The 24742-nt window shown below is 40.9% G+C and overlaps 1 protein-coding gene across 1 annotated transcript in view; it reads right to left on the reverse strand.

Moving 5' to 3' along the window:
- The window catches only part of LOC124796078 (sodium channel protein Nach-like), a 136445-nt gene that overhangs the window by 106080 nt on the left and 5623 nt on the right, over nt 1-24742 (reverse strand). The gene's annotated exons all lie outside the window — the stretch shown is intronic.

The raw sequence follows: 24742 nt of genomic DNA on the forward strand, positions 1-24742 counted from the left end.
AAAGATTGTGCTTCTTTAATAAACTGCATTCAGTGAAACTACAGGGTATCTCAAAAACATTCATCCGATTTCTCAACATTACACTGATGACCCAAAATATTATGACCACCTACTTAGTAGCTTGTTCGTCCGTCTTTGCAACGGAAGACATCACTCATTCTGCTTATCATGGATCCGGCAGTGTGTGGGTAGGTTTGTGGAGGTATGTTCCATTAAACATCTACGCACAGGCCATGTAATTCGCGTAAATAACAGGCTGCTGATTTCCGCACGCGGTGATGGAGTCCGATACCGACCCAGGTGGGTTCCATAGGATTTACGTCAGGAGAATTTGGTCGCCGAGACTTCAACGTGAGTTCGCTATAATGCTTCTCAAACTACTGTAGCACGGTTTTGGTGCCGAGACCCGGACAATTATACTGCTGAAAGATGACATCGCCGTCGGGAAAGATATCATGCACGAAGGGATGCAGGTGGTTCGCAGCTGTCAGCGTGCCTTCAATTACTACCACACGTCCCAAGCAAGCACAGGAGAATGTCTCCCGTAGCATAATACTGCTCCCACCATCCTGCGTCTGGGATCTAGTTTAGCAAAAATGCGATTCACCCGAAGAGCCAACACAGTTCCATTGGTCGACGGTCGAATCCTAATGGTCCCGTGCCCACAGCAATCGTAATTGACGATGTCGTTGGGTCCACGTGTGAACACGTAGAGGGGGTCTGGTGCGGACCGCCGTGTTCAACAATGTACGATGAACGGTGTGCTCGAAAAACACTTGTGCATGCACCAGCATTGTGCTCTTCTGGCAGAGATGTCACAGATTTCTGTCCCACTTTACAGAGCAGACTTCCGAACCGTACTTTCTGTGAAGAATTGTGGACGTCCAACCATTTATCACCTAGTGGTAGTGTCACTGTCCTTCTACCTCCTTCCGTAGATGCTTACGACAGTAGCACGTGAACATTCGACCAGCTTTACCGTTTTCGAGATAATCGTCCACAGGGTCTGGGTAATAATAATCATCTGGCCTTTTTCAAAGTCGCTTATCTCAATGGATTTCCCCATCAGCAGGCCATATCTTTGCTTGGGTGATCCTCCGTCCGTGTCTGCTCCGCATACATACTTTTGTTACCGAGTCACGTGCATGCAACGCTACCAGGCAGCATCCAAAGTCGCGGTGGGCAGTGGTCATAATGTTTTGGCTGATCAGTGTATATCTTTTACATGAATGCAGGTGTCGCCTCGATAGCTGAGTGGTCAGCTCGGCCGAATGCTATGCAAAGGGGCATGGGTTCGATTACCGGCTGGGTCGGAGGTTTTCTCCTCTCAAGGAGTGGGCGTAGTGTTGTTTTCATCATCATATCATCCCCATCGACACGCAAGTCGCCGAAGTGGCGTCAACTCAAAAGACTTGCACCAGGCGACCAGTCTAGCCGACAGGAGGCCCTAGCCACACGACATTTCATTTCCATATAGCTGGGAGCTTGGAGTAAATTTTAACTTACTCAACGAAACCAAAAGTTTACTTTGGAGCCAGTTGTAAGTCACCGGTTCACGAGGTTGGCAGTAGAGGAATCCCTAGTGCAACTAGCGTGTTCCCCCGCACACTCGTTCATTACACGATGTGCGTCGAAATTACAATGACACAGCCACAAAGACGCTTTAGTTCTCCATTCCTCAAGTGTAATTACGCTACAAAACTGTGCGGCACTATACATCCTGCAGCGTAAGGAGTGTACCGACCTTGCACAGCACCACTGGCCTCCAAGGGCACCACAACTCACAATATCTGATTTTTTCTGGAGGTTTGTGAAAAACTCCATCTACACTGACGGAAAGTAATCGCAATACCAAAAAATAATTAATGTTGAGTAATGAAATTTCTGGAATACATTTCTCTAAGTTACATATTTAAGTGACTGACGTTGCAGGATCACAAGTTAATGTTAGTGCGAGAAAAGCCATTGCAAATGTGGAATCCTAATATATTAATAACCGGTTTAACCACCAGTATGATGAATGTAAGCGTGCAAACGTGCATGCATTATGTTGTACAGGTGCCAGATATCAGTTTGTTGGACGGAGTTGCATGCCTGTGGCATTTGGTCGGTCAATATAGAGCCTGTTAATGCTGGTTGTGGATGACGCTGTAGTAATAGCCCGATGATAGCCCGATATGTGCTCCACTGGAGACAGATCTGGTGATCGAGTAGGGCAAACAACACGTCGACACTCTGTAGAGCGTGTTGAGTCAGAAGTGTGTTTTCCTGTCGGAAAACACCCTCTGGGACGTTGTACAGCAACGGCAGAACAACATATCGAATCACCAGACTGGCGTACAATTTTTCAGTCAGGGTGCTTGGGGTAACCACGAGAGTGCTGCTGCCTTCAGACGAAATCGCACCCTAGACCATAACTCCAGGTGTCGGTCCAGTGGATTTAGCACACAGATAGGTTGGTTGCAAAACGTCTCCTTCTGACCAACACACTGCCATCGCTGGCACCGAGGCAGAAACAGCGTTCACCAGAAAACACAACAGACATCCACCCTGCCATCCAATGAGCTGTCGCTTGACGCTGAAGTCACAAATGGAGTTCGTTCGGGGCCAGCGGAATGCACACTACAGGCTCACTGGCTCGGAGCGGTCCTTGAAGTAACCGATTTGTAACAGTTCTTCGTGTCACTATGATGCCAACTGCTGCTCGAATTACCACCGCAGATGCAGAAAAATGAGCCATACGCCGAACTCGATGGTCTTCCCTCTCGGTAGTACCACGTGGTCGTCCGGAGCTCGGTCTTCTTGCGACTGTACATTCTCGTGTCACCGGTACCAGCAATCATGTATAGTAGCTATATTCCTGCGAAGTCCTTCTGCAATATCGCAGAAGGAGCATCCAGCTTCTCGTAGCCGTATTGGTTCAAATGGCTCTGAGCATATGGGACTTAACTTCTGAGGTCATCAGTCGCCTAGAACTTAGAACTACTTTAACCTAACTAACCTAAGGACATCACACACATCCATGCCCGAGGCAGGATTCGAACCTGCGTAGCCCTATTACACGACCTCGTTCAAATTCAGTGAGGTGCTGATAATGGCGTCTTTTGTCGCTTCAAAGACATTCTTGGCTAACATCAGCTCACGAAGTCTAGTCTCAAAGCCATCTAACACTCACGACCGTTGCAGCGTGTATTTGAAGCAAATCTGATATGCATTCTCACAGTGGCCCTACTAGCGCTACTCTTATGCGGCTAGCGCGAAATTTTAGTACACATATTCTTTCAGATGTAGAAATACTCCTACCAACTTTCGTTTATGTCGCACTACTCCTTCTTGGTCTTGTGATTTTCTTTCCGTCAGTGTATGGGCGTCCCCCTGCAAAAACTCATAGCAAGTGCAGTGATTTCAGCAACTTCAGAGATATCACAAAAGTATGGGATAAGTTTTAATATCATCTGGATATATGTCATGCATCAGGTAGAAGGCTAATTGAACGTTTGTTATAGGTAAGTGAAAACGTTGATCCTTAACATTATTCTATAAAGTTCCCCAAGGTTGTACCTGCATGTATATAAAATATACACACATGAAAAGCGGATTGTTCTTTCGAATATAAAAACTTTGTAGTTCATATAAGTAAGTTAAAGCTAATCCCAAGTTTCAATCTTAATTCGTGTAAGAGATGTAAACTTGTGAAATTGGATGAACCTTCTTGAAACACCCTGTAAAGTACTCTTTTTTTGTGTTATAGATAGCTGTTGTATTGGAGAGAGAGAAAGAGAGACAGAGAGAGAGGACAGACAGAAAGCAAGAAAGAGAGAGAGAGAGTTCCTACCGGCAGGGAGAAAAGATTGGCAACTCAGACCTCACACTGGGAGTCAGCGTGATGGTTAGGTGAACAATGAGCCAGGCCCCGAGGTACCACTGAATTTTCCCAAGATATGGGAAACTCTGTCTCCAAAAGCGTGCAGACACTCGGTTTTTTATGTGTACATAGAGACCACCGAATTGGAAAAAGTAGCTGCCACCAGAGTGACATGTTGATGCAAAGAGGCTCTGCTGACGATTGAGGATTGTTAACAGTGCAGAAAATTCATTGCCCATTCAACGCTGTTTTGCAACATATATGAGCAGCTGTGCTACACGAAATCACCTTTGTCGCTTTGGATTATAAAATCAAGCGCCGTACACGTGTACATCTTCTCATAGGACGTCACACTATATGGTTTTAGTACTGATTGTATCCACGAAGCATGTGAAACTATTATCCGCACTCTCCTTGAAGACACAAGACGCGGTGGATAATGGAGTTTTGGTGAAACGATACAAATCAAACGTAATCGACCGCCAGTGACAGGTTTCCCTCGCAGCCAGCGTGACTTCATTAGCAGACAACAACGAGATTAGCATGTCATGCAGAGTTAATGACGTGGAAAGCAAACATCGGTACAGAGAAGTGTCAGTGTTGGTATATGGTGTATTGCCTGCTCGGCTAAGTTTTTTAGCTATCCTAAATAAGGAAAGATCGGTCCAAGACTCTGTAACTACCATTAACCATCGCGCCGAGTGCCTTGCTATAGTGCGCAATTAGTAGTCGCCTGGAAAGGTAGGTCGCTGTACACATTGGTATTCCCTGATTGCTGGGTATGAGTACACTGAAGAAAACTTGCCGTCAGGCACGATCTGGACAGATGGTTTAGCATTTCCGTTTGGAAGCATCCCTAATACGTCTGCCATCTCTCGCCAGTGAATGACACGGCAACAGACTATATGATCGTGAGCGTCTCTTTGTTCCCCTACATCATCCCACAGATATTGCATCGTCCATTGCTCCCAAATTGTCTCAGGTATGATAAGAATATCTCGCTTACCAAATACAAGAAAAAAATCCTATTTCTGCCGTGTTCATTATATACCCTACTGGCTTGTCCTGACCTTCATAAAATCTTTGTTGTGGCTGGTTATTTACGCTTATAGGTCTTCCTTTAGACCAAGTCCACTGGCTATCTAGAGGGAGAAAACTTGGTCATGTGCATGGACTTAAGCATGCAATGCTGTAGTTATTTGAGAAAGAAAACAAAACCTAGTTTGTGGATGCATTAAAACACGAGCTCTGGAGCACAAAACTAGGTTTCGTTTCTGATTTATTTGAAATACTCAGCAAGACAAATTCTAGCCTACACGGTAAGGGTGCAACTCTCCTTAGTGCTACAGACAAAAACTGCAACCTTGAGAGGTGAAGTCGAGGTATGAATGAGAAAAACAAAAGAAAGTAACTTGAAGTGTTTCCATTGACATCTAAATGTGCAGTTAGTAACAAAATTCAATCATTGATTCATGCCTGTTTAGTGCAATTAAAAATGAGGTTGGATGGATGTTGCCCAACACTAGATATTAAGCAGTACTTGTAAAATCAACTTGCTGAAGAGGAGGAATTGACAGACCTGAAGAACAACCGCACATTAAAACTGTGTACCAAGAACCAGATTGATGCAATTTCTGGATTTCTGTTTAGCAAAATTACGCTCACATACGTAAAAAAGCACTCATCATTTTGCTGCAGTTTTTCTTGTGAAAGCGCGTTTTCTATTAAGGCTAATATAAAAATAGTTAAAAGTGGAAGTTTGAGAATGTTACACGCGGAAATACGAGCGAATTTGTCCTACATCTGAGCCAATATAAGATAGATGTGTAATGCTCGTCAAACCCATGTGAGTCACTAAATTCATAATACTACTGATAAGTTATGTATCTTTGAAAAGTGTATGATGTATAATTATTTCGTACATAGAAATGAAATACTGAAATCAAAGAAATTTTAAAATATCATTTGAAGGGCTCATTTCAATAGTGGTACAAGTCCATTACCTCCACTTTTCTGCCTATAATACTTCTGAAATTAAGTGGCCGAGCGGTTCTAGGCGCTACAGTCTGGAACCGCGAGACCGCTGCGGTGGCAGGTTCGAATCCTACCTCGGGCATGGATGTGTGTGATGTCCCTAGGTTAGTTAGGTTTAAGTAGTTCTGAGTTCTAGGGGACTGATGACCTCAGAAGTTGAGTCCCATAGTGTTCAGAGCCATTTGAATCATTTTTGAAGAAACAGAAAGAAAGGTTCATCTCTAGCAAGAAGCCATATGGTTGAATATTTCTGGTACCTCAACTGCAGATTTTTCAGCGCTCATTTAATTTTAGGACTCTGTATCTCAGAATGAACAATAATGGACTTGTACCAATATTGAAAAATAAGCCCTTCATTTGTTACAACAGAATCTCACTTATTAATATTATAGAAAGAGTGTGCCGTGGAATTGCACGTATTACAAGGGTGTCTCCATCAGGAAAAGTTGGAGAAGCACTGCTGTAGAGTGCCATGTAGCGACTTTTGGATGCCTTAAACCAGGCTCTCACCAATCTTCTCAAGTTGGAGTACGCAGCTGATCAGTTATGGGGCAGAATGTCTCCCAAACACCTTCAGTCGCTCACTCAGCCTACATCTCAAAGCGATGCCACCATCATAAGGACGAAAGGGAAGGCTGCTCTGTTCGAAATAACTTTAGAACTGACACTTCTGCGCCGCTCGGGATTAGCCGAGCGGTCTAAGGGGCTGCAGTCATGGACTATGCGGCTGGTCCCGGGAGAGGTTCGAGCCCTCCCTCGGGCATGGGTGTGTGTATGTGTGTGTGTGTGTGTGTGTGTGTGTGTGTGTGTGTGTTTGTTCTTAGGGTAATTTAGGTTAAGTAGTGTGTAAGCTTAGGGACTGATGACCTTAGCAGTTCAGTCCCATAAGATTTCACACACATTTTTTTTTTTTTGACACTTCTGCTGGAGCAGGCAGAGGCACGGAACGGAGTTGCCGCAACTCACACGAAACACACGTTACCTTAAATACCATTAAACTTGGTCATAATTACAAACTTTTCGACTTACAAATATGGAACTGCACCAGTGTACTCTAGAAGAGATATACTATTTTCTCATTTTAAGTTTATTTTCAATATATTTTTAAGATGATGCATGGAAAGTTTACGAAATGAATTTCCTGTACCGTTACCGAATATTTGTTTGTTATCGAAGATAGAATACATTACGAGAATGAAATCTGAAGACTAAGTCATATTTTCACCTAGTCCAAACTGGAGCTCCGCCAGCGATCTCTGTCAAGAGGTATTCTGAGGTGACAGAAGTAGTGGGACACCTCCTAATATCGTGTCGGACCTCCTTTTCCCCGGTGTACTGCAGCAGCTCGACGTGGCAGGAACTCAACAAGTTGTTGGAAGCCCCCTGTAGAAATACTGAGCGATGCTGTCTCTATAGCTTTCGATAAATGCGAAAGTGTTTCGTGTGGTGTCACCGACAGACACCACACTTGCTAGGTGGTAGCCTTTAAATCGGCCGCGGTCCGTTAGCATACGTCGGACCCGCGTGTCGCCACTATCAGTGATTGCAGACCGAGCGCCGCCACACGGCAGGTCTAGAGAGACTTCCTAGCACTCGCCCCAGTTGTATAGCCGACTTTGCTAGCGATGGTTCATTGACAAATTGCGCTCTCATTTGCCGAGACGATAGTTAGTATAGCCTTCAGCTACGTCATTTGCTACGACCTAGCAAGGCGCCATTACCAGTTACTATTGATGCTGTAAAACATGTACCGTCAAGAGCGATGTTCACCAATTATGAATTAAAGTTAAGTATTCCAGTAGTTACGTACGTTCTTTGCTACTATAAATTCCCTGACCTGTTCCAGACCTCGCGTCAGCCTGCGTGAGCTTAAACACGTGCCTTTCGGCTTCCTCATAGTGGCTTGGCTGTCTTGCCAAGCCACAACATTTCCAACGCAGGGTATCATGCACGAACTGGCCTTTCGGTTACGTCTCTTGTTGGGCGATCCGTGTGGCCAAAATCATTCGCCCGAATTGTCCAGAATGTTCTTCAAATCAGTAGCGAACAACTGTGGCCCACGGAAACTGCTAATTGTCACCCGTAAAAATTCAATCGTTGTTTGGGAACATGAAGTCCATGAATGACTGCAAACGGTTTTCAAGTAGCCGAACATAACCATTTACAGTCAATAATCGGTTCAGTTGGACTAGAGGACCCAGTCCATTCCATGTAAACACAGCCCACAACATTATGGAGCCGCCACCAGCTTGCACAGTACCGTGTTGACAACTTGGGTTCATGGCTTCATGGGATCGGCGTCTCACCCAAGCCCCATTATCAGCACTTACCACCTGAAATCGGTCTCATTTGATCAGGCCACGGATTTCCAGTCGTCTAGAGACCAACCGATGTGGTGACGAGCCGAGGAGAGACACTGCAGACGATGTGCTGTAAGCAAAGGCACTCGCGTCGGACGTCTGCTGCCACTGGCCATTAACGTCAAATTTCGCCGAAATGTCCTTACGGATGCGTACGTCGCACATCTCATATTAAGTCCTGTGGTTGCTTAACGCAGTTTTACTTATCTGTTAGTACTGACGACTCTACGCAAACACCGCTGCTCTCGGTCGTTAAGGGAAGGCAGTCGGTCACTGTGTGCTCGTGTTTAGAAGTAATGCCTGAAATTTGGTACTCTCGGTACACTCTTGACACTGTGGATCTCGGAATATTGAATTCCCTAACGATTTCCGAAATAGAATCACCCATGCATCTAGCTCCAACAACCATCCCACATTCAAGGTCTGTTAATTCCTGTCGTGCTGGCATAGTTACGTCGGACACTTTTTTACATGAATCACCTGAGTACAAATGATAGCTCCCACAGTGCACTGCCCTTTTATAGCATGTGCACGCGATACTTCCACCCTCTGTATACGTTCATATCGCTATCCCATCACTTTCGTCACCTCAGTGTAATTTAAGCCACTTTTTACGCCTGATGCTCCACCAACAGCTGAGTCGCCCATTTCGTTTCATGACAGCAAACAGACCGCTAGACTTATAATTAACTTGTTGTTATTACACAACAAACAACTGTAACAACAACTAAAATTACAAATCCCGCACCCGTAAGAAATGAAAAAATGAAATTGAAGCTTAGTGCAAGCGGAAAGTGTTATTATGGTGGGATTGGAAGTCTGGCGACGATAGGCGGTTGCTACAGCTGCAGGTCTCTTGGAACTGGCCCTAATGCATATCCTGCCTTCCATGTGAGCCTTGTTCCACTACTTCATTCGTAGCCGTCAATCCTAAGGAGATTTCCAACAAAGTGCAGGTAGACGTTCAGTTGAATTACTTATAAGCTTAGCAACTACACATGCATTATTCCACGGACCACTGTACAGTACATGCGAGGGGACGGGGAGAGTATTTCCACCAGTGTTACATTGCAACTCGATTGTGTTATTATAAGCGTAGTTTTCACGGAGATAGTACGTTTCGAAGTAGAGTTTCAAAACTGTACTGCTAGAAACTGCGCATGCCCGGCTATCAATGCCGAAAGTCGTTTACGACATTGTTTGATTCGCGACACGAAACTATTAGTTGCTTGTGTTTCGGGGCTAGTCAGTCTTTCAGTAAATGCAAAATGGAGTGGGGAAATGTGAGATTGGGTTTTTGGGTGGTCGCTTGTGGGACGTTAATGATAACCGTTACAAGGACGTCCGCCTCCTTAGCTGAGAGGTCAGCGCTTCTGACTGTCACGCAACGGGCCCTGGTTTGATTCCCGTCTGGGTTAGAGATGTTTTCCGATCGGGGACTTGGTATTGTGTTGTCCTCATCATTATTTTATCATAATTGTCATTTAAGTCGCACAGTGTGACGTCAGCTGAAAAGATATGCAAATCGGCGGCCGAACTTCTCCAGGATGGGACTCCTGGCCATCGATGCCATGTGATCAGTTCATTACAAGAACAAAGTGTTACTTAGTGGTGAAATTCAGGCAAGTTTTCGTGATATGAGCATCAAAGGATTGACGAAATTAAGAAACCACACTGAAGAGGGGACGACTTCGGAATACGACATGGGGAATGAAAAAAATCTCCATTTGTTAAAAACTGAAGTACCCTTTGAAGTAATTTACCAAAATTTCGTAAGCCTGATCTCTGCCACTACCAATGTAACTGCCACGACTTTCATTCCAGAGACAAAACGGTGATTGGGTGATTGTACATTCATAAAACATTGAATCTGAAGTGTACACTGATGTCGCTGTGTTGACAGCCATTTACGTAACTAGTTTCGCGCCGCTAATTTCAAGAAACAAGTTTAGCATCTCAGTCTATCAGGCTTTACATTTGGTATGGTGTGTGAAGCAAACCGAGCTAACAAGCCTTTTGGTTGCTACAATGGTCTGCACCAGTTAGGCCGACTAAGAGATATGTTGCTCATCATGAACGCAGAAATGGACATGAATCTGCCATTTAATGGATTGATCCATACGAATAGAATGGCCCTTGCAAAGGAGTGCCTGGTGTAGGTTCTTAAAAAAAGGATTAAAGGTTTAATTAATTAGAAGAAGCTTCATCTAACTGCAGAATTAAAAGTCTTGGCCCAATTTGACCCCATTTTATTGTAATGACTCGTCACGGTCACATACATAGACATAAAAGATATAAATCACACATTAATGTGACTGACAAAGAAGAAGTGAGAGAACGCCATAAAGCAATATTTCTACGAGCACTGCGCCGACTGCAGCCGTTATGAAATACATGAAGTGTAATCGCAGTTGGGAATATGGCCAACTAAGCGCTGTGCAATGGAATGACGACAATGAAAGTTTGTGATTGAGTGGGACTCGAACCCGGATTTCTCGCTTATTGCGAGGAATCGCCTTATCATTAGTCTATTTGAGTATGACTCACGGCCAGACCAAAGCCTCCATACGCCGTCAACCACGTATCTACAACCTGTAGTCGTCCATCCATTATGCATATTGCCGAACAGGGAAGACTTTTTAACTGAAAGTCGCTTGCTCGGTATCGGCAGATAAATACGATATTGCGTTGTCCTGAAGTACGATGCATTATTCCTTCGGACATACACGAGAGAAAGTGCCAGCTATGAACATAGAAAACAATTTAAGCCAGCTAGGTTAACTTGGCCAAGCCCGGAAGGAAGAAGTGAGATAGGAGTGACTATCGTCTCAACTCGACACTCTCGAAAAAGCATACACGTGTATGAGAGTGCAGCGATTGCCCGGATCATGTCAAAAAGATCTATGAAAGGCACATGATAATGAAAAAGCCGGCGTAGTCATGGGTGAGCCCCTGAGTACCTTACCAAATTTAAAATTACAGGACCTAACCAAGTTTAAAAGCAATAGCCCAAAAGCTCCTAAGTGCTTCTTGGATAGCCCTCGCTACCAGATATTCTCGCCATAGTTAACAAATTTGTGAGTCGAGCCCTCCACGGCCAGGCCTGCTACTAACTACTGTTCATCAGCCATTGTGTATAGGTGGTCCACAAAATGCAAGCTTGCCTTCTGCCACTTCTTCAAAGTCAGAATATCCTCAGAGCGTCTCCTTCTCCATGTTCCCAAACTTCGTGTATCAGCTTTCACGTCTCCATCCAGAGTGCCCAAGAAACGCTATCTTTCCTTTCTGCCCTGCACAAAAACCAAGTAAAAGGTACTTCGCCAATTGTAAGTCTCCACTAAGCTTTGGGCAATCACACTTTGTCTTTAAACAGCGGTCCAGCGCCCTATGTAGCAAATGTTTCATAAGTTATGCTTAAGCTGCCCTCCCACTTATAAAGTTCTGAGAAAACAGAGTTCCAAACTCCCACTTATAAGCTATCATTTTACGTTGACCAGTGGGCTGTTTTCCCACATTGGAAATTTCTAGAAAACAGCCACCTAAACTCACATTTGCGGACATATTTATTCTAGTGTTCCCAGTGAACTTTTTTCCTGCTTTGCAGGAGAGAGAAATTCTCAATCCACGCGGAGTTGGTTCCAGCTGTCGCTCTTCCTCAAGCCACAAGGGGAGAAGAAAAAACTTTTAGCAATAAACAGCTGCCAAACTTCCCACAGGAAAGCAAAGATAAGTATCTCTCAGCCAGCGAAAACCGTTGCCAGCAAACACAACATTTCACCAAGCTGTTCTTTGAACAGAGAGGCAGAGTGTAACCTCCCTACAAAAATTTAAATGAATGACAATATTATTTAAGAATACTAATGGACATTGCGCTAAGCGTAACCTGCCCACAATGAAATGTACTGACAATGGCAACAAAAAATGTGAAATTCGCAATCTGACTCAAATATAAATTCCTCATGAAAAATTAAAGTCCATTCAGTGATAAGAAAATTTAATTAAACCGAAATATCGGTCTTTGGCCCTGTGTAAAACAATCAGAATTAAAGTCTTACCTCAGAATAAATGGATGTCACATTTCTGCTCTTGTTGTTGCGCACCGCTTGGAGGAACTGCATTGCAAATAATAATATTCTCTTTTTTTGTGATTTTAGTGAAATTTTTCTTCAAAAGAAGTGGAATGAAATGGGAAGTGCAACGAAATCTTTACTTCAATAAAAAATTAAATTTTTGAAAAAATGCTTTTGAAATAAAAATTATTATTGGGGGACTTGTTGGAGAATAATTACAATAAATAAATTTTTACATTATCTAATGATTATATTAATTAATGGTATACCTTATTCACCATCTTGACCAGTGTTGCCGACCGCCTACATCACACAACCGCACTGGGCTGCTACTACTGACCGACCGCTCTGCATGACGACTATTAGCGTACAGCACGCGACGACTACTGACAGAGTACTGCTCTGCATAGCGACAACTAGACAGACTGACAGACTCGCAACGACTAACTGACAGACTCGCAACGACTAACTGACCGACTCGCAACACTCGCGCGGTCAAGCGCATACTCTCTGGTCACAGATGCTACAATGCCTCGCCATCGCTGCTATGTTACATACGTGTTTCATAACCCTCCACTGGGGGGGCAAAAATTTGGCAGCGATGGTGAGTCATTTGGACTTGCCAAGCGCGGCAAAATTTTTCTTTAATTAACAAAATCCTACAACTTACAGAATATTTAAACGTTGTGCACACGCACAAAGTACAAAATATATCAGACAAAGACAAAATGTGAGTACAAAACATAGTAGCAAATCAGAAAAATGTATATACAAATTATTTGACAGATAACAAAGTGCACAGGCACTGAAAAAAAAAATCATACACACTGAAGTATTGAATATACAGAATGAGTACAAATCATATTGAAAAATGAGAAAAGTGTACAGGCACTGAAGTTCAGTAGAAAACATATTAACACCTAACATAAGTGCACATGCACTGTAGTTCAGAAAATAAAAAAATGTATATACAATATAAAAGACAAAAGTGCACATATACTGTACTTCAAAACAAATCAAAAAAATGTCTTTAGCATTTTCGCAATGAATAAACTTAATGGCAAGAAAATCATGTCCAAAGTGCACACGCACTGAAAAATGTCTTCAGCATTTTCACAACAAATAAACATAATGGCAAAAAAATCATGTCCAAAGTGCACACGCACTGAAAAATGTCTTTAGCATTTTCACAACAAATAAACATAATGATGAAAACATCATGTCGACCAGTGACATAAGTGTACTCGCACTGGAGTTCAGCGAATCGAAAAAAATGTATAACCTACGAACAGAAATGATGTTACCAAAAAATGATTTTCATTATGTGACAAGAATTAGGATAGGAAACGGAAGGATTGCATCATGGTTGTAGCACTTTAGATTGCACACAGCTGTTCTGAAAGTCCATATCTTTCCACAGTAGTACAACACCAAGTGACACAACTTGAAGTTCCTTTCCCCATCAGAATTTATCCGTGTAGCCAAGACACTGAATTGTCGTAGTAATGTTCCATGTTTTCATTTTGGCAGTACATTAGGTACACCAAACAGTGGGACCATAATAACGTCTTCATCGCTCACGGTGGTGGACAGCATGTCGTGTCAACACCACGCTCTTACAAGGCGCACCAACGTAGAATTAGTGCAAAACCAAATATAGTGCTCCATGATCACTAGGATAAACAGGACAAATGGACATTGCAGTAATTTAGGGCAGTCAGCTTATGAGGTGAAGGACATCAAGTCACATAATATTGACAATTACAGTCTTCATTGATAGTTTGTGGCATTCATAGCCCAGTTATTGAACATTTCTGTACCAAGTATGTAGTATTACAGAAAAATGTTCATTAATTGTTTTACATAGAATCAGTAGCCTTCTTTTCCTGGTTACAAAATATTATGAAATAATCGCATTCTTTTCAGTTACAGAGTATAATTAAGAATCATTAACCTTCTCCTAATTACAGTTAATTAATCATTTGTCATTCCAATAATAATCATTAGCCTTTTCCTAATTACAGTTGATTAATCATTTGTCGTTAATTAATCATTTGTCTAATTACAGTTAATTAATCATTTGTCTAATTACAGTTAATTAATCATTTGTCGTTAATTAATCATTTGTCTAATTACATTTAATTAATCATTTGTCGTTAATTAATCATTTGTCATTCTAATATAGTAAGAATCATTAGTCTTCTCCTAATTACAAAGCATTATTAAACTGTACCATAGTTTATTAATTTTATGTGTCATTCCAATCTACTAAGAATCACTAGCTGGCATCATGGGTAATCGTATTACAATAAACAGTGGCGGTCCTTGGCCAGTTACAAAGTATATTTAGTATGACAGAATAATGTTCATCAGAAGTCTTAGTTGAAAAGGAGAGTCAATTATTGGCCTAGCATTAACATAATACATTGAGTGATACAAATTATTGGCACTCATTGGCCATTAACCAAAACATGAAAACTCAACATGGGAAAAAAAGGGCTAATTAATGGCATAATTAATAACAATTCTTCAAGTGACATTAATTATTGGCACTCAGTGGCCAGCAAGTATTGAATAGAATCATCATTCAGTATTATTCAAATTATTACGAAGTCATTATTAAAAATCAGTTAATTACAGTCAAATTATTAATAATCACAGGCATTATAAGTAGTATCATTACAATAAACAGTGGCAGTTATTAGCTAGTGACAAAGCATTATTTTATATATATATATTTTTTTTGTCTCATTAAGAAGTCATTAGTGAAGTGACATACTATTCAGAGCTAATCAGCATTACTCAGAACTTTCTCAAACTGGTATCACTACTTGGAACTGGTAATACCTTTTTTTTTTTGTTAGCAATGCATTGCGTTGGGATCGATAATTAATTGCTGAGGCATAACAGTATTTGCTTTTGACCTATTGCTGCAAATGAGGATAGGTAACGTCATTCGTCATGAGTCAGCTGTAGCAAGGTTATGTAACAAGGCAGTATATGTGATCACATTTATAAATGATAAACACAAATGGGTAAAAAATAAAATGCAAGTACTAGAACAGGTATAATAACTAACAGGTTTAGTAAGTATCATGAAAAGCTTCTCCTGGAAAAAATACAAAATGGATTATTGACCTGAAAGAAGAAATGCACACTATGCTGAAAAGTAGTGAACTTCGAATTAACAGGTAGTGAAATGTGTATAAAATGTGCTCCATAGCTGTCCTTTCCAAAACTTTCTGTCATCCTACTATGCAATATAACACCTGCTGTCAAAACAAACTGCAACAAATACTTAAATAACTACATAGCATAAATATAAAACTCCAACATTATCCTCATCTGTAAAGAAAAACTTCATTATCAATCACTTCATTATCCACATTATCATAACTTCATTATTATCATCACCGGTAAAGAAAAACTTCATTATTCATAATACCATATCCTTCATCATTATTCATCAGTATTCATTATCATCTGCAAAAAATCACTTCATTACTCATTATACAACTATTCCTAATCTCTAGCATATTTCATCACTAAAACTAAGATGTGTAGTTCTCTCTGACAGCCTGCATCAATCACCTTGTATTCTGAAAGAAAAAATTAGTTAAGACTGCTATTCTGTGATGAGTATAGTATATTCTTGTTAATGTTTGTTAATCCTGATCCATTTACTCTTCCTCATAAAGTTATTGCATCTCCTTTCGTTTATTCCGTAGGTGAAATTCCAATTTATGTTAAATTTATTTCTTAGAATCATCATTCCTTTCTGAAATTGATGAACAAAGATTAATGTCCTGCATTTAAATCATATACCCACTAGATAATGACTGGTTTATGGTAACATAATTAACCCTACAGCATAACATGACAGAAAACGTAATATGTCAAAAACATTGACAGTGTTCAAATGCAAAAATATACACAGAATAATACAATGCAGCAGCAAAAAAAAAAAATGTGAAACAGTCACGATGTTGAGATGTCATAAGGCAAAAAAAATGTCAAAGTCGACTGGTGTGTGTTATATCTTAACTATTTCATAGTGCATACAAACAAAACTGGAGTACAATCATACACACAAAAAAAAGTGGAAAATGTGCACGGTCTGATGTGTAACGACAAGAAAAGCGACCTGCTAACCTTACCTTGCCGGGCACTTGCCAAGAAAAAATACGATAATCATCAGTAATTAGTCAGTAGTCAGGTGAATTAATTGCATTAGTAAATGACATCATAGTGTGTTGAATCATACAGTGGTTTCACTCAATAAACGGTTTAATGTTTGAGATATGGTGATTGCCTTTCGATTTTCTGGTTCTCAAAGTTTCGACGTGTACAACATTGGGGTGAGGGATGCTGCGAATCCGATACGGACCTGCGTATAGAAGTTCAAATTTACTGCACTTACCTTTTAATTTACTGGATAAATAGTGTGTACGTATCAATATCTTCTGTCCAACGTGAAAGTCGCGGCGTGTACAAACCTGTTTTTGCTGTCTTCTCCGGCGCTCTGCGGCACGTTTGATGTTGTTCAGCGCAATGTTAATTATTTCGTGGTGTCGTAATCGACGAGATGTAGGAAACGTTATTAATTCTTTAATTTTGTTAGGTGGTTCAGCATTTTTCAGTATAACAGACGGAGATAGCATAGTGGATTCATTTGGAATGGAATTAATTACATCTTGGAATGAGAGTATGTGTGTATCCCAATCAATATGTCTTTTGTGGCAGTATATTCGGCACAGTTTACCAATTTCTTTCATTAATCTTTCACAAGGGTTCGAAGAAGCGTGGTACTTGGATATATAGATCGGAGAAATGTTTCTGGCTCGTAACATGCGTGTCCATACGCTACTACGAAATTGAGATCCATTGTCAGAAATTACTTTCATTACATGCCCTACATGAAATAGAAAATGTTTCACAAATGCTTTCGAAACAGTTTTAGCAGTAGCTTTGCGTAACGGAGTGAAAGTAACAAATTTTGAAGTGAGCTCAACAGCGACAAAAATGTAGCAAAAACCTCTGTTAGTTCTCGGAATCGGACCAAAAATATCTACTGCGGCCATATGTCTTAATTTAACAGGTATAATGGGATATAAAGGAGGAATATGTGAAGTGGTGTCTGATTTAGCTTTCTGGCAAATTTTACAAGACGCTAAAACTCGTCGTATACGTTTTTCCATGTTGGTAAAATAACAGTTCTGTCTCAGTATAAGAAAACATTTTCGTGCTCCGTAATGTGCGTAACTTAAATGAGTGTACCAAATTAATTTGTTAACCAGTTCGTCAGGAACGCATAATAACCAATTGTTGCTGTCAGGATGAGAGCGGCGAAACAGAACGTCATTGCGTACAGTGTAGTGGTTCCTAATCGTAACATTATTCTTATCTTGCCAAAGCTGTTTAATTTCTTTCCACACGTTGTCTTTGTTTTGTTCTTGTGCTATGTCCTGTAATGACGATGAAATAAAGTTTTCAAATGCAACTTGCTGAATGTACATGACACTGAAATTTGTTTTGCAGAAGTTGGTTGCTACGTCTTGCTGATTGTTGCCGAGAGAACGCGATAGTGCGTCTGCTATAACATTTTGCGTGCCGGGAATGTGAACTATTGTAAAATTAAATTCCTGTAAATAAAGTTTCCATCTACTTAACCTGTCGTGAGTAAATTTAGCCGAGAGTAAAAATTGTATCGCTCTGTGGTCTGTGTAAACGGTGGTATGTCTGCCATAAAGAAAGTGCCGAAATCTCGTAAAAGCCCATACAACACATAATGTTTCAAGTTCTGTAACGGAGTAATTTCGCTCAGCAGGTGACAGAATGCGGCTTGCCAATGCGATGTTTTTAATTACTGTTGAACCAGCTTCTTCAATTTCCTGGAAAATATGTACGCCTAAAGCGGTGTTGGAACTGTCGGTAGCAATGGAAAAATTTCTAGTAAGATCGGGGTGCGATAACAGTGGAGCATTCAACAGAGCATGTTTCAGGTTCATGAATTCAGAATGTGCTTGCTTATCCCAAGACCAAATACTGTTTTTACCTGTTAATTGGCATAGTCTAGGCGTGTCTAAAGCAGAATGGTGAATAAATTTACGAAAAAAGTTAATTAAGCCCAAAAAGGTGCGTAATTGCTTTTTTGTTGTAGGAACAGTAGTGTCACGTAGAGCTTGAAGTTTTTCTGGATCAGGCGCAATGCCTTCTGCTGAAATCACGTGTCCAAGAAATTTTATAGAAGTTTTCCGAAAGTGCGATTTACTAAGATTAACTGTAAGTCCTTGTGCATGAAAAGTTTGTAACAGTTGTTCAAGAATCAGATTGTGTTCAGACCAGTTAGCTTCTGCAATAAGAATATCGTCTACATACGTCATAATTCTGTCCTTAATGCAAACGTGTGTCGGATGGCGTCAAAATTAATAACATTTTCGTGAACAAAATTCTGCGTGTCTAAATTATTGCTTACGTTACTGGAATATGCAGTCTGTGCTGTATCTGGTTAAAATCTATCGTATGTGTTATTATTTACGGGAGAATATTGTGGCATATCCACTATATGACTGCTCTGTTATTTCTTATTGACCTGTTACGCTATAGATGACACCTATTGTCTGTTTCATTCATGATAATGTGTTGTTGCTGATGTTCTTGCTGCTGAAAAGATCGACTGTTATTAAATGTACGCTGAAAATTGTGCTCGTTATTTTTACGTCTGTCATGATAGTAATTTCTATACGGCGCATTGCGATACGAGTTGAAATAGTGTGTTGTCTGTACGTAGTTATTTTTTTTTGCTGCCATGCGTTACTATTTGTTATACCAGGGACTATACGTGCACGCGGCGAAACATTAAAGTTTGGTTGACCTTGTAGACTGCATTGTTGGTTACGTATGCTAAGCGGCTGACTTTCATGCTGTTGTGGTGAAAAACATCTATTGTTACCAAAATGTGGTTTGCTGTTAATTTTACTTTTACACATACTGATGATTACGATTTTATCTGTAATTAAAATTACGGCGGTTCTGGAGTGCCTAATGAAAATTGTCACATTCGGTAAAAATTTGTCACATCGGGTTTTCATTACTCGTTTCTTAATACTAGGTAGAGCAATAGTTAAAGAGCAGTTTGGATAGATATAAAGGATAGTAGAAGAGAAGGCAGCAGTGCAGAAAACTAAAGATGAAACAGCACTACTACAGCTCGGGGCCCTATGCTCGCTACGGCACATATTCATTAAAGCGTAATGAATCCCCTGAGGTCAATTACGCACTGCAAATAAATTTTAGCTTTTGCGTTGCAGGCAATGGCGGTAAAATTCCAAAAGCAAATCGCTGTATTCTTGCTAATTCTAATTTCTGCATAATACGCAATGCTGATGAAAATACAATAGCAAATTGTCGCATCAGGTTCAAAGCTAGTTTCTGCATTACAGGCAATAGCGGTGAAGGTACAAGAAGAAATTGTCGTATATCGCTCAAAGCGTGTACCTGTGTTCTGTCATTATTAAATTCCTTACATTTTCTTAAAAATGCAAACTGCTTATTATCAACGTTCTCGTCACTGAATTTGAGAACACGTTCGGGTTTGTGTGTGAATCTGTTTGTCTGTGTCGTTTCGTACTTCAAGTTACGTAGCTTTTCAGATTTTAAGTCGCGTGGCTTTTCGGATTTTACGTCTCGTAGTCTCTGTAAATTACTCACATTATACGCGCTGCGTGACTCTGACAAATGTTCATAAAGTGGCGTCTGTTGTGGTATGTTATTAACTGAAATGTTTTTCATCTCTGTTACTTCTTGTTGTAAATTTGATAACTTCCTACGTAACGTGTTGTTAGATGAATCGATCTCATTAATTGTCTGCTGTAAATTTTGAAATTCAGGTGTTTGGATAAATGAAACCGGTGCAGTATCGTCTGATTTATTGTCATTAGTATTTTCGATAACATCAATACGACTGGCCAATTCATCATATTTTTCAGTCAGTATTTTAACCTGATCATCGGTTTTAGAATCAGACGCATTAATCTGTTTTTGCAACTTGCGCGTAGTTTCGCTCAGTTTTTTAACATCAGCTTTGATAACATCACAATCCTGTGTTAGATCTAATTGTTCGAATCTATCTGTCACTGTTTGAATATTTACTGTGTGTGTATCTGTTTTTAATTTAAGATCAGAAATTTCATCCCGTAATTCCGCGTTCAACTGTTCTATGGTGTTAATTTTGTCGGACACTGTAGTAATATTATTGTCTACATACGTCTTCGCTTTCGCGAATATTTTACGTTTGTCCTCTTGTCTTTGTGCAGTGATTGTTTCCATGACTTGTCGTTTTACTTTGTTTTGATCCTGAATAAATCTGCGGAAACGCGTATCACTGTTCTGTATGTGCTGATTAAAGCGCTCGTTAATCTGAGTGTTCTGCTGTTCGAATTTCGCGTCTATCTTTGCGTCCATAGTGCGCGAAAGTTCTACCGTCATTGCTCTAAACTCGTCCCGTAATTGTGCAGCTTTTTCAGAGCATTGTTTAGCGACTCCGCTAATTTCGTCTCTGAGTGTTTCTGTTGCGACTGTTTGCATTTCTCTTAATTCTTGCGCAACAGATTTAATTTCTACGCTATTTTTTTGTGAACACGCCTCAATTTCCGTGCGCAACTGTTCCTTAGTGTCATGACACTGCGCGGCAACGGCTCTAATTTGTTCACTAAGCTGTCTCGAATTGTCGTCAAATTTTTCATTTTGTTGTCTGACCTGTTCACTAAGTTGCTTGAGGTTTTCATTCTGTTGTTTGTTATCTTCCCTAAGTTGTCTAAAATTTTCATCATTATTGTCAAGTTTTTCATTAATTTTATTAAATTTTTTATCCTGTTCACAAAATTGTTGTTTGAGCAATCTTGCCATAATTTGTTCAAAGCCAAAGTTAGCGTTTATACTCTCTGTGCTGTTTAGTGGTGGATCTGGAACTCTCTCGCTTACTGTAACCATTTGGTTATTCTGTATTTTAGAAAAAGGTTTGCCAGTTAGACATACACTGTCAGACATTATTTCGGAATTAAATAAATCCGTCGTACTTTCACTACACTGACCATTTTCATTGGAAAAATTTGTTTGTACATTACTTGGATTTTCTAAATCGGGTGTGTTAAGTTCGGCAGCGCTCATTACTATAGAGCGTTCTGCGTCACCAATTGTCGTCAAATTAACAGACGAGACAATTGAGTTCGTTTGTTCATTATCAAGGTAAAAGTCATCATTAGTGGTTGTAATGCACTGATTGTTAGTGAACGCAGGATTGTCATCATTACACTGCGTGTCACATGTCCTATCGGTAAAGATGTTTAAATCGGTAGTTTCGTTCGTAATACCTCGCGATACACTATTCACAGTCTTTCGCGGCATTTTTACAGTAGTCACAATTATTCAAAAACAAATAAGCACAAATGCAAAAACAACACACAAATACAACAAAGCAACAAATTGCCGTTGACCTGTAGAGAGAAAGTCACAATATTATTAAAAGCGTAGCGCCAAATCCTAATTATATCTAAGCAAATAAGAGCAGATATCTGACTGTTGCTCAAAAGACTCTCAACGAAATTCGATCCTGGACTGGGTGTCGCCAAGTGTAACCTCCCTACAAAAATTTAAATGAATGACAATATTATTTAAGAATACTAATGGACATTGCGCTAAGCGTAACCTGCCCACAATGAAATGTACTGACAATGGCAACAAAAAATGTGAAATTCGCAATCTGACTCAAATATAAATTCCTCATGAAAAATTAAAGTCCATTCAGTGATAAGAAAATTTAATTAAACCGAAATATCGGTCTTTGGCCCTGTGTAAAACAATCAGAATTAAAGTCTTACCTCAGAATAAATGGATGTCACATTTCTGCTCTTGTTGTTGCGCACCGCTTGGAGGAACTGCATTGCAAATAATAATATTCTCTTTTTTTGTGATTTTAGTGAAATTTTTCTTCAAAAGAAGTGGAATGAAATGGGAAGTGCAACGAAATCTTTACTTCAATAAAAAATTAAATTTTTGAAAAAATGCTTTTGAAATAAAAATTATTATTGGGGGACTTGTTGGAGAATAATTACAATAAATAAATTTTTACATTATCTAATGATTATATTAATTAATGGTATACCTTATTCACCATCTTGACCAGTGTTGCCGACCGCCTACATCACACAACCGCACTGGGCTGCTACTACTGACCGACCGCTCTGCATGACGACTATTAGCGTACAGCACGCGACGACTACTGACAGAGTACTGCTCTGCATAGCGACAACTAGACAGACTGACAGACTCGCAACGACTAACTGACAGACTCGCAACACTCGCGCGGTCAAGCGCATACTCTCTGGTCACAGATGCTACAATGCCTCGCCATCGCTGCTATGTTACATACGTGTTTCAACCTATAACAATATTTTATTTCCGCCCACTGATCATGCAACAAGTTCATTATGCTGGGCGTTTTAACCAGCGTCCAGCACTGCCCACCGCATGACGACACTTCGCGAAATCATGACTGCACGTGCCTTGCTGATGCCGAGGCAGACAATATGGGAGCTGTAAACACCTATCTGACAGTCAGTGCATGGGCACAGAGTAACATACTTATCTTTGTCAGTGTCCTGGTCACCATTCCCTGCTACAAGTAGCTAATCTTTAGAAGCCTGCTAGTCTCCCTCCCTCCCCCCCCCCCCCCCCCCGCCCAAGGAGCTCCCGGGCCTGATCGCCGTTCGCCAGCGAGTCCTGCCCACTCCTACCATGAGGCCCACCCGAAACTCCATCATATTCTTACAACACAACAAATATAGGACGTGCAATTACCCACACAGCTAGAGTGAAATAAAGGCATGTGATAGTCGCTTGATCACTGCAATCAACGATATCAGCCATATTATCATCATGAATCGGTCTTAACATGATATAGATTATCATTAATCGAATCAATAGCAGTAATACATCAGGCGTGGCAGTGCTTCACTTGACTGACGCATTTCAGTGGGAGGGAGGGAAACGTGCCTGTTCACACTGGGGTGACAAATTGTCGTGGGATAGCGATATGCACATGTATAGAGGGCGGTAGTATCGCTTACATAAGGTATAAAAAGGCAGTGCGTTGGCAGCACTATCATTTGTAGTCAGGTGATTCATGGCAAAGGTTTCCGGCGTGATTCAGGCCACACAATGTGAATTAACAGACTTTGAACTTGGAATGGCAGTTTGAGCTAGACGCTTGGGACAATCCATTTCGGAAATAAAGAATTCAACATTCCGAGATCCACAGTATCAACAGGGTGCCGAGAACACCAAATTTCAGGTATCATCTGTAACCACTTAAAATGCGATGGCCGGCGGCCTTCACTTAACGACCGAAAGCAGTGGCCTTTACAAAGAGCTGTCAGTGCTAACAGACAAGCAACACGGCGTGAAATAATCGCTGAAATCAATGTGGGACGTACGATGAAGGTATCCGTTAGAACAGCGCGGCGAAATTTGGTTTTAACGGGCTGTGGCCACAGACGACCGACGTGAGTGCCTTTACTAAAAACACAACATCGCCTGCAGCGTTTCTTCTGGGCTGGTGACCGACCATACCGATTGAATACTAGACGACTGGAAAGCCGTAGCCTGGTCAGATGAGTCCGTATTTCAGTTGGTAAGAGTCGATGATAGGGTTCGAGTGTGGCGCAGACCCCCCGAAGCCATGGACCCAAGTTATCAACAAGGCACTGTGCAAGCTGGTGATCGCTCCGTAATGCTGTGTCTGTGTTTACATGGAGTGGACTGGGTCCTCTGGGCCAACTGAACCAACTACTGACTGGAAATGGTTATGTTCCGATGGTTCATTTGCAGCCATTCATGGACTTCATGTTCCCAAACAACACTGGAATTTTTATAGGTGACAATTTGCCATGTCAGTGGGCCACAGTTGTTCGCGACTGGTTTGAAGAACATTCTGGACAGTTCGAGCGAATAATGTGGCCACCCAGATGGGCAGAGTTGGGACGTAATAAGTTCAGGCGAAATTTTTTCAAACGATCTAACAGTGTTCAGAAAGGACAGATTAAATACAGTTGACGGTGTAGTATTTATTGCTGTCAGAAGTAGTTTGTCTTATAGCGAAATTGAAGTAGATAGTTCCTGCGAAATAGTATGGGTAGGGGTTATACTTGAAAATCGGGCAAAACTATTAATTGGATCGTTTTACCGAGCGCCCGACTCAGAAGCGATAGTTGCTGAACAGTTCAAAGAAAACTTGAGTCTCATTTCAAATGGGTACCCCACTCATACAGTGGTGACTTCAATCTACCCTCGATATGCTGGAAAAATTAAACGTTTAAAGCCGCCGGCACGCATAAAACATCATCCCAAATTGTACT

This window comes from Schistocerca piceifrons, chromosome 4, assembly GCF_021461385.2.
Source record: "Schistocerca piceifrons isolate TAMUIC-IGC-003096 chromosome 4, iqSchPice1.1, whole genome shotgun sequence".
In the NCBI taxonomy this organism is placed as follows: domain Eukaryota; kingdom Metazoa; phylum Arthropoda; class Insecta; order Orthoptera; family Acrididae; genus Schistocerca; species Schistocerca piceifrons.